The 12265-nt window shown below is 42.1% G+C and overlaps 1 protein-coding gene across 1 annotated transcript in view; it reads left to right on the top strand.

The window, feature by feature from the left end:
• The window catches only part of rybpb (RING1 and YY1 binding protein b), a 59117-nt gene that overhangs the window by 37935 nt on the left and 8917 nt on the right, over positions 1-12265 (top strand). The window lies entirely within an intron of this gene.

The raw sequence follows: 12265 nt of genomic DNA, 5'->3' as shown, positions 1-12265 counted from the left end.
ACAGGCTTCGTGGGACAGCTCTAACACACACACCCAGAGGTAACGTGTAGCGAACACGCACACACACACCCAGAGGTAGCTTGAAGCAAACACACACACCCAGAGGTAGCTTGTAGCAAACACACACACACACACATGGAGAGTTTAGCGTTTCCAGGCGTGTTAATGGGGCACAGAGTGGTGTTGTGCTGCCGGGCATTGACGTCTGGTTGGTAAATAAATAATGGTCCATGGAGAGCAGCGGTCCTATCACAGGCAACAACTCATGGCTCACTAACGGCTGCCACTGAATCACAGCTTAACTACCGGGGCTGATTCTGCCTGCGAGAGGTGAGCTGCTGCTGCTACCTGCACTGCAAAAAAAATGAAAACAAAAAGAAACCACTTCTCAAGGGACTTTAACTTGTTTTTTAAAAGGCGTTTAGCCTATTTTTAACCTGAATGGTGGCGCTGTGAGGAGGACATGTGATAATGGGATCTAAAAGGTACAGATGTGTTCTGTGCAGAGCGTGGGGGGCTGAGCTCTCAAGACACAGATCACCTAGCGTCAAGGTTTATGTCTTTTATATTATCACATGGTAACAGAATGATGGCATACGTGTGGCTCTTTTAAGACTCCCCATGCTCTTCAAGATATTGTAAGTCACATTTACTTACTGCACTGGCAGATCACTTTGCTTGTTTCAAGAAGTTGCACTTGTTTCATGATTATATGATTTGTTTCAAATTTCAATAAATAATCACTAAACCAGAAAAAGTTTATATCTTGAAGCAAGTTAAATGATCATGGAACAAGGGCAACATCTTGAAACAATCAAAGTGATCTCCCAGTGCAGTAAGTAAACACTGTACACTGTAAGACTTAAAACAAGATCAAATCCCTTGCTAAGTTTTGATATTTTTTGCAGTGTGCTAGCTGCTGCTGCTGCCGCTGCTGACACAAATCTCAGCCCCCGGCCGAGCCGTTCCTCAGGCGACGGGCCGAAGAGGCGTGCAGCTTATCAATCAATCAATCACGCTCGCTTTATACCTCCGCCTCTCCGCTAACCGCTTACAACACTGCCAAACAGAATGATTTCTGCTCCCGTTGGATGCGGTCGGCGCTCAGAACCTGTTTACGAGAGTCGCGCTGCCCCACCGCTGCCAAATCGTGTGATGGATCAGCGCAAATATACATGGTTTCATTCCTGTCGTGGGTTAGCAAGACAAATAGTTTTTGTGTGTGCGGCTGCGTAAGATGGCGAGTGCATGTTGCAGTACTGGTTTAAACATGTTGGCTCTTCTCACAGTTGCCTTGAGGCCCTGTTGGTTTGTCAAGTGGACAACGTTTATTTCCAAAACGTTGCCTGGGTTTTTCTTTGGTATTTATATAGCCCTTTTTTTATCCAAAGCGCTTTACAACTTATGCCTCACATTCACCCATTCACTCACACTTTCACACACCAATGGCAGAGGCGACCATGCAAGGTGCGAACCTGCTCATCAGGAGCAGTTAGGGGGTCCTAAGCGTCTTGCTCAAGGACACTTTGACATGCTGCCGGGAGGAGCCAGAATCGAACCAAGAACCTGCTGATTACCAGACAAGCGCTCTACCTCCTGAGCCACTGTAGGGGTGTAACGATGCATCGATTAATCTAAATGCATCGATTCTAATGTGTTTGATTCGATGCATCGATTTGAATATGTTAGAATCGATTATAATCTAAATTTAATTTTTTTATTCTTATGTTTTATTTTTTTGTGTATTGTTTTTATTGACCTATAGTCCATTCATGCTGAGTGAATCAGTTCCCCCAGCCACATGTGTATTCAAAAAATTTGGGGGAATTAACTGATAGAAAATCGTGGTGTAATGAAGAGATTTCATGATGCATTGAATCGTTGCCTGAAGAATCGTAATCAAATCGTTGTGAGGTCGAATCGTTACACCCCAGTGTCGCCCCCCACTTTGCCTTGTGTAGCTTTCTCTGAACATTATGGCAGTGCCAAGGAAATGGTTCTCTGAAGTGTGGAGTGGGAGAGGCCAGTGGGTGGAAAGTACAGCACGACCAAGTCAAGATTTATGGATCTAATAATATTGACATGTGGAAAACAAAAGTACTGATAAATCTGCCGACAACACACTATGATACTCCTAGAAGTATGCTATTGATAAATATGAGCCCAGGTCTTTGTTATTTTCAGTTTTCCTTTTTTAAATGCTTGCCCCTAAACAATTCAACAGTCAACAACAACATATTCTGTTGACCTATATTGGTCCTTGAAATTGGAGAATTTTCTCATTTAATACTGAACGGAACCACACGACAAACCACGAAACATAAATGACTAGTGCAGATGTGAATATTGCTCTGAAATTATGAAACGGTAAAGGGATGCATGACAATAATGGAGGATTTAAAGTAGGGATGCACCAATCCGACTTTTTCAGTCTCGATACCGATACCTGGGCTTTGGGTATCGGCCGATACAGAGTATTAATAAACCGTCTGCCTCACTGTGGAAGAGACTGGGATCATTCTTTTGTGCAAGGCAACATCAGGCTTGACTTAAAACATTACTTTCCTAACTTGGTGAAACAAAATGTAACAAATTAACACATAGATATAAATGTACTGAATTGTTATTTATTCATATTTTATTTATTATTATAAAAAAGTATCAGATTTTTTTAATTGATTTATTTTCTATACCTGATCCAGCTATTTTAGTCATATCGGTGCCGATATCAATATCGGATCGGTGAATCCCTAATTTAAAGAAGGGCAAACTACTGAGAAATGGGAGCGTTGGAAGGTCGGATGACTACTGGGTCTGATAGGCATATCTCCCCTTTAGTGTTGGAGGTTTGGATGAATACTAGCCCTGATAGGCATATATCACCTTTAGAATTGGAAGGTCGGATGACTAGTACTAGCCCTGATGGGCATATCTCCCCTCTAGTGTTGGCGGTTCGGATGACTACTGCCTGGGCCTGATAGGCATATCTCACCTTTAGTGTTGGAGGTTTGGATGAATACTAGCCCTGATAGGCATATCTCACCTTTAGAATTGGAAGGTCGGATGTAGGGGTGGACGGTATAAACGGTATGAATTTGCTCTACGGTATGGATTTTGACTATACCTTGTAACCGGTAGAGCAGCTCTAAAATAGCAATGACGTCATGTAACCACAGTGCGACTATTTCACTGCATTTGCCCCTAAAAATAGATAGAATTAGTCATAGATAATAGATATGTGCAAACTGGAAAAAGTTATTTGGAGGCTTCGCACAGTGGGCATGTCAACACGCAATTGTCATTTCATAATAAACACATATCACTGCGGCGCACAGCAAGTTTCAATTTCAGTTCCTGGCATTTTTAACCAGTGGAGAAAGGGAAGAGATTTCCCTATCGTTTTTCTTATATGAATTATTCTACGTTAATAAAACATACCTGGTGATCAACTACAGTTTGCTGTGAACATTATGATATGTGTGTCGTGTTCTGATAACGACGGCTGGGCAGTGGGAGCTGGAAGCTGGATTTTGCGAGAAGCATATGCAGCTGCAGAGTAGGGGCGCTTTCATTGCACAGTGCAATACTCCAATTCAGCCATTGGCAATTCAGCCGTTGGGTGGGGGGCGCTGTTGAGCGGGCCTGTGACTGGACCTGAAAGCGTCCCTGGCTCTGCGGCTCTGCAGTTGCATACTGTTGGGAGCAGCACGGAGTCTCGACTCAGGACTTATTTTATTTGGAATATAATGACTGTATACGCAAAAGTAGCCTAGTTTTAAGTAAAAATATTATAAATCTACATGCCTTGAGGATGTCATTCTTTATATAGCCTGCCTATCAGGCAAAACAAATTATTCTAACGGAAACACTGATACGGTGATATATACCGTTACCGTCTATGCTTCAAATTATACTGTGATATACATTTTAGACCATACCGTCCACCCCTAGTCGGATGACTAGTACTAGGCCTGATATCTCATCTTAATTTGAAGGCTATAGCAGTAGTGAAAGTCGTGCCCTCTATTTGGATTTTTACCACCTTGGCTTGAGTCCATGTCTGATGGATCCACTTTAGCATGTTTTGTAGATGTTTTGGGTCTAGCATAATCAAGATGGCCTGGAAGCCAGTCTTTCTCACATTTGTTCTACTTTTGTTCAACAGATTTCCCCGGTAAAAAAACGGTAATTACCGGACAACGGAAACCCTGGTGCACCCATCTATTTGCAAATGATTGTCAGTAGGCCTACACACTGTCCTTTATAAATGAAATAAACTAAAGGTGCATAAATTATGCATTACTATTCCATCACAATAGAAATAATAGATATAGCTAGGCTACTGACATTGATACAAGTAGCTAGCTGTATCTTGTTTACACTTGAAATGTGTGTTTTTATTTTGTCACAATATTATTTGAAAAATATTGTGTAAAATTGAACTGTATTTCTGAGTTGCAGCACTTAAAAACATTAAATGGACTGTTGTATCTTATTAAATTGTGGACATTTATTCATTCCCACTTATTAGACACTATTTCTGATGGTAAAAAGGGGCGTAAAATACAGAATTCTATTAAAATGGAAAAAACGGAATTTGGGAAAAATGTAAATTGAATTTGGAAAATAATTAAATGGATTTCATATGGCTCTACCAGACTCACAGCTTGCAGTAGCAAATGGCTTCCGGGCTATCATCAAGAGAGTTTAGTGGGCTGTATGTCAGCAGGCTATATGATTAGGCTATTTTGTGAAATATCTGTAGGCTACGTATTGATGGGCCTATAAAACCTTCCAACGACAGCTGTCACAACTCAGGATGTTGTTATGGCCAGAACTGCATTGTGTGTGTGTGTGTGTGTGTACTATCTCTTTATTTGACTGTTAGATAGGCTATAAACTATTGTCTGTTATGTGTATTGGTAGTTAATGTGGCCACATTATCAGCAATTTGATAGGAAAACAAATGTGAGACGAGCGTTCAGATGGAAGAATGCTTTGCATGCACCGTTAATCTGTCCTCTCGTATTCGCTGGCCAGGTACTTTGGCTTTAATCCACGTTTTGTTTTGCGTTTTTTTTTGGAGGAAATCTATGTTTATGGAGATAAACCTTTTCGCTCTACGAACAATATCACTGGCTAAGGTAGCAGACGGTTGACACAAGAGCGCATGGCTGCTTCTGAGGACTGTGTGTGTGAGAGCGAGAGACTAGAGAGGAGAGAGACTACCATGCTGTTAGAGAAGGGAAATTACACCATGTAATCACATTAAAAGGGAACTTTGTTTTTCCTCCCAACAGCATGTCAGCCAAAATGCCGATACCATAATATGAAAAATATCAGAGCCAATTATCGGAGCAATACTTCGACCCCTGAAATTAACATCACTGATGATACGTTTTGCAGTGTATTATTTATGTTGATCTAGTAGCACTGTTCATATCTGTGGATACTAGGGGTGGAGCGGTTCACAAAATCCACGGTTCGGTTCGTATCACGGTTTTGGGGTCACGGTTTTCTCGGTATACGTTTTTATTTTTATTTATTTTTTTAACTTTGACCATTCCCCTGGCTCTTTTTAGCGTTTATCGCATTTATTCTGGTCAAGAATGACCGACAGAAACAGGCTGAAGGGGTACAGATGGGGGGGAAGACACTCTGGGAAAGGCACGGCTGCAGTCCGGGATTCGAACTCGCTAAACCCCAGATCTGTGACGAGCACGGTTGTCCCCGGCGCCGAAATAGCGCTCGAGGTACGTGGTGAGCTACTGGAGCTCCCCCTCGGTATACGTTTTATTTAATTTAATTAAAAAAAAACATTTAACACTACAAAAATACCACACGCATAAGATATATAGCCTAAAAATAATCCAACTTTTCAGTTATTTTCAAGGACGTAGTCATTAGGGATGGGTACCTTTCACATTTGAACCGATACCGGTACCTGTGAATCGATACCGGTACCCAACGGTACCTTTTTTCGGTACTTTAGTCTCAAGAAATTTAATTTACCTACCTCAGTCGTAAAAAGAAAATCCAAACTTCAAATAACTACAATTTCAACAGTTTTCAGCTTGTCATTGCTCCGACTGCTTTGTTGTTGAATCAAGTCAAATCCTAGGTAAGCATATATTGTGCGTGTGTGAACGTTGACATGAAAAGAAAAAAGTTAAAAAAAAAAGATTAAGATTTTTTTTTTTTTTTTTTTTTTTTTTTTTTTGTTTCTCACTTGATTCGATACTCGGTAGTACCGACGTGTTTCGGTTCGGTACCTCAAAAGTACCGAATTCGGTACCCATCCCTAGTAGTCAAAGAATGACGCAGTTTGACATTAGGCACATTATTTTGACAGTGACCGGTTAGACTAGAGCTAGGAGAGATTTTGGTACAGCAAGAGGGGAGGCATTGCTGATTTAAACATTACATCGGTGTCAGACATGCAGAAAGCCCTTCAGTCTACCTTTACCTTATGAGCTACAACTTTTTTTTTTAATATAATTACTTTGTGTTGAGAGGGGGCGCAGTAAACAGATTTAACAAAGAAAAAAAAAGTGTATAGAATATTCAAATATAGTTTTGCCTTCAAATGCCCGTCTCAAGTTTTAATATGATATGAGCCTAGCTCTAGCAGAGAGATCGTCAGCCTGTAGAAGCGTGACAGCTGTGTCCGGCAGGCCTCCAGACAAACTTTTTTCACCACCGTCCCAGAACCGTCCCGAAATACAGTTTTAACCGTCCCAAAGTGAATGTAAACCGCCCCAATTTTATTTTAATATATATAATCTATCAACGTCGATTTGATCATATGGGGACATATTTTGTGCTGATAATGGCACAGAGGGTGAGACCAACTGTGTACCGTACCTTTTGATTATTGTAAGCACAAAGATAATAAGCAGCTATAACTAGAACGTGTCGATAACATACAGTTCCAGTAAACTAACATTACACTTCTGTGATTTAAATGTGTCCTTACCTTAGACTCAGGGGTTGTATTGTTGGATGCAGTTCCCTGTTGGTAATACATTTTTTTATAAATATATATATTATATAATTATACTTGTATTATCTGCGAGACATCCATCACCACCATGCAACAAGTCAAAATGCTCGCTATCTGCAAACAGTCTGTGTATACTCTGCTTTGGTCAAATCACATTCAGCATGCCCTCAGCGTCCCCAGTCAGAGCGATGGTTCAACAGGGTCTGAAACGTATAAGATGTGAAGCATGATAGCTAATTAGCCAATGTTCAGCTGCAAAAGCGAATAATGTAAATTATGCTATAAGACATTGATATCAGGAGCTATCTGTAGCTACTGCTAGATGACGTTAGACAATGCATCATGGATTAAATAAAGTGAACTATTTAGTTTACTGGGTCATTTTGTTAAAACAGTGAGCTAACGTGAGCTAACGTTAGCTACCTAGCTAACAGGGGTCTCATGCTGGCCGATCGATCAGCACGGGACATCCCTATCATTCTTAAACTGAAATGCGCATTTGTTGATATCAGTAGCTAGCCAGTTAGACAACGCCTCATGTATTAAACAAAAAATTAGGGATGATCCGATCACGTGATTGGGATCGGGGCCGATCACGTGATTTTCCGAAGATCGGGATCGATCGTTTTTTTATTTTTTTTTATTCAACAAACATGACCCATGTTCACGTCTTAAACTCATACTGAGGCCTTAGTTTTGGTTTTAAATTGCATATCATCATTTATTTATTGTCACAGAGCAGAAGAATTTTGCCAAAACAAACCAATAGTATCCAGGTGCAGAACGGCAGACCAGCCACACTCTCAGACCCAAATTATTTTCTATATTTTTTTTTATCCCAATTTCTCACATTACATTCACCCTGAATGTTGATGTTATCCAGGTGAAAAGGTTACTTCATAAATCATTTGATGTATAATTAAATCAAAGGAAATGCGTTTGGGTCTGAGAGTGTGGCTGGTCTGCCGTTCTGCAGCTGGATACTATTGGTTTGTTTTGGCAAAATTCTTCTGCTCTGTGTGACAATAAATAAATGAATGATGATATGCAATTTAAAACCAAAACTAAGGCCTCAGTATGAGTTTAAGATGTGAACATGGTCATGTTTGTTGAATAAAAAAAAAATATATATATATATATATATTTAAATTATAATTTTTTTGATCGGATCGGGAAATATCGGTATCGGTAGATACTCAAAATTACATGATCGGGATCGGATCGGGAGCAAAAAAACATGATTGGGACATCCCTACTAAAAATAGTTGACTGTGTAGTTTTGTTTAAACAGTAACGTTAGCTCGGTAGCTAACGTTAGCTCAAGAGCGATAGCTAGTTAGCCAATGCTAGCCAGCACTTGCGAAAAAACGAATACCAAACTGATTATATCAGATGTTAATATCAGTAGCTAGATAACATTAGACAACGCCTCATGTATTAAACAAAAGTGAATAGATGACTGGGCCATTTTGTTTAATGCTTGTTATGTTGAAAGAGGAGCTCTGAGGTGCTCATGCAGTCGACTCTTGCCGTGGTTTGTTGACATGCCACGGGTCTGGGAGGGGGAGGAGGAGGGGCAAGATGTGCAGCAGAGTGTGGCTGTGAGAGAAGAGCGAGTGAACCTAGTGTGGTTTGCTGATGAGAATGATGGGCAGGAGCTGCAGCTGGATTAGCGTATCGCTGCGTTGGGAGGCGGAGATAGTCATTGGATTCGGCAAATCACGCTACGTTTAGACTTCAGTGAACTCTGTCAACTTAGTCAGCACGAGACATGCACCATTTGACAGCAATATATACTTGCACTGACAGTCGGCTAATTGACATTTCCTGTGGGGAAAAGAAATCCTATTCGTCCCGTTTGTGTCCGGCAAAGATTTCTGTTCGTCCCAAATCAATATTTGATCGTCCAGGGGACGACGGGACATCGTTAGTCTCGAGCCCTGGTGTCCGGTAGCCGGTACCCGCAGCCAAGAGGGACCACCACCATGCAGCGCACCGACCGGCCTCATCAACATTCGCCACAGCTGCTGTATTGATTGGAGTGTGGCGTGAGTATTACGACATGATTCCCTATTATGAGCCGATTGATTGCCTTCTGATCTGCTGCTACCCCCCTCGGGGGAGAGAGGGAAGCGTCGGTTCCCTCTCAATAGACAGCGGCAGGCGGAGGAGCAAATTGAGGGTTGATGGAGCAGCGGGAGCGAAATGGGCGAGGGAGGGTGGATGTATCATATTGAGAAATAAAGAGGAGGGGATGGAGTGTGAGCGAGAGTGTGAGAAACAAAGATACCGCTGAGAGAGGAGGAAGGAAGAGGGAGAAAAGAGGAAGAGATTGTGGGGTGAGGAGTAACTGGGACATCTCTTGACATATCGTCACGCAGCACCACGCTGAGGTTAACCCCCCCCCAGCAGCCCCATTGCTGACCGCGCCAGACCGCGTGAATATTAAAGGCAACCAACTTGTGTTCAGCTTTTCGTTCAGCGTTTCTCTGATTGGCCACACGGCCAATCAATCAATCCACTAGCACGCGGCCTTGCGGCAAGAGAGACAAGAGAGACAAGAGAGTCGCGGCAGAGAGCCGCGCGTGCGCATGAGGCTCCCCCAGGTCCTTGTGTTTGAGACAGCCATATTAGACACATAGCCATAATTTAAGATAATAGTTTCCACAGCTCCAGTTAACCTAATTCATACCGTAATGAATCATTAAAAAATATACCGTTAACTGGAATATGTTGTTTCTTTACACATATGTTGGATTATGTAATTGGGTTGTCATGACAAAACAATAAAAATCGCTACTTTACATCAGGGTGAACGCTGAACCGAGTCAAGCCGCGGGCGGCGCACTGAAGCCGGTGAATGAACAACCGCATTGCCCCGCTGGCTCTAGTTAACCTAATTTATACCGTAATGAATCATTAAAAAATATTCCGTTAACTGGAATATGTTGTTTCTTTACACATATGTTGGATTATGTAATTGGGTTGTCATGACAAAACAATAAAAATCGCTACTTTACATCAGGGTGAACGCTGAACCGAGTCAAGCCGCGGGCGGCGCACTGAAGCCGGTGAATGAACAACCGCATTGCCCCGCTGGCTCTAGTTAACCTAATTTATACCGTAATGAATCATTAAAAAATATTCCGTTAACTGGAATATGTTGTTTCTTTACACATATGTTGGATTATGTAATTGGGTTGTCATGACAAAACAATAAAAATCGCTACTTTACATCAGGGTGAACGCTGAACCGAGTCAAGCCGCGGGCGGCGCACTGAAGCCGGTGAATGAACAACCGCATTGCCCCGCTGGCTCTAGTTAACCTAATTTATACCGTAATGAATCATTAAAAAATATTCCGTTAACTGGAATATGTTGTTTCTTTACACATATGTTGGATTATGTAATTGGGTTGTCATGACAAAACAATAAAAATCGCTACTTTACATCAGGGTGAACGTTGTTACACTGCCACCACCCACTTCAATGACAGAGCTCTCATATTTGCGAATACATAAACTATATCTTAAATTATGGCTATGTGTCTAGTCTAGTCTAGTATATATATAGTCGTAACAGTGTTTATTATTGCGAGTCCTAACAGTGCTTATTATTTCATAACTGTATGGGCTTTGTTTATACATGTACAGTGACGAGTGAATCTACCGTTGGTTGTTAAAAACGCGAAACATAATAATCAGTCAGCAGCGCTCCACGCTCCACTGCTACCACAGCCCAACACAAGTGCGTTGGAACAGCAGCCCAACACTACAGAAGTTGGTTGCCCGCGCTGCCGCGCTTGCTCTTTGGATTTCATTTGGGACGTGGGACGGCTGCGCTTGCCTGCGCGTGGGGGCGGGGGGGCGCGGCCAATCAGAGAAAAGCCGAACACAAGTTGGTTGCCTTTAATATTCACGCCGCCAGACCTCCTCTACAGCGGCATGGGTCTGCAGCCCGCCCGAGCTCCCTCTCTATATACTTCACTGTAAATGTGTTCCAGTGGCCAGACGTGAGTGAGGAGAACATAATTTGTATTCAGGAGGAGATATTGATTCTTCACCGGCGAAGCTTGTTTATCAACATTCCGTCTGATGCTCAGAGAGAAAGAGAGAGGGAGAGAGGGAGAGAGAGAGAGAAATGAGAGAAATGAGAGAAATGAGAGAAATGAGAAGTTTCTGCCACTGTCTCTGACTGACTTCCAGCAAGCAGGAACAGTCCTGTGAGACACGGTCCTCTCTGTAGTTCCGATATCTGGCTGAAAAAGGAACCTCGTGTCAAGGCTAGAAAACGTGATGGGAGAAGGTTCCGCTAGCGATCCTAACTAGATTGTGTTCCCATTGACGGGGCCTCCTTGCTGGGTCAGCTATGCCAGGCAGCTTGTCTTTGTGCTAAGCTTGTGAAATGTATGTAATAGGGCTGCAACTAATGACTATTTTGGTAGTCGACTAATCTGTTGATTATTTTTTCGATTAGTCGACTTATCGAAAAACAATTATATTAAAAAAAAATATATATATATATATATATATATATATATATATATATATATATATAATTTTTTTTATTTTTTTGCACTACCTATCTTTGTGAAAGTGGCTTCTCAGCTCTGGTCCAGCTGAAGACGGAGCAGAGGAACAGATTGGACATTGAGCATGACCTCAGAGTTGCTTACTGTCTGTCTGTTATGTTAAGCTAAGAAGTCTTCAGCTGGCTGGACCAGAGCTGAGAAGCCACTTTCACAAAGATAGGTAGTGCAAAAAAAAGAGAAATTATAATAATTTTCTTTTTTAATGACTAATCGACGCAACAATTCCTCGTTGACTATTTTTTATAATCGACGTTGTCGATTATGTCGACTAATCGTTGCAGCCCTAGTATGTAATATGCAAGAGTGTGTGTGTGTGTGTGTCTGTCTGTCTGTGGTTTATTTCACCACAAGCTTGCCCAGTGCTGGGCTGTGATTATCCCTGTAGCTGGCTGGAGTCTGGGCTCAGGCTTGTGTCTCTGCCAGTCTGTGGTGTTCCCTCTACACTCTCCCAGGTCCTGTGTAGCTCCCGGATGCCAGCAGCTGGTGTCCATTAGGCTGCAGGTGTGTGTGTGTGCCGCTGGCTCAGGCAGGCTGGTCGGCCGGGCCACAAGTTGGCAGTTATCCTCACAACTTTGGTCCCTCCTATTCAGCGTTTGGGGTTGATTTTAAAGAGAAGCTCACAGTCGAGAGCCCCATTGTAGCTACCTTTTTTATTTATTTTGAACACTCTG

The sequence above is a fragment of the Notolepis coatsorum genome (assembly GCF_963971535.1).
Source record: "Notolepis coatsorum genome assembly, chromosome: 6".
Lineage (NCBI taxonomy): Eukaryota > Metazoa > Chordata > Actinopteri > Aulopiformes > Paralepididae > Notolepis > Notolepis coatsorum.
This window is presented reverse-complemented; position numbering and strand designations above follow the sequence as displayed.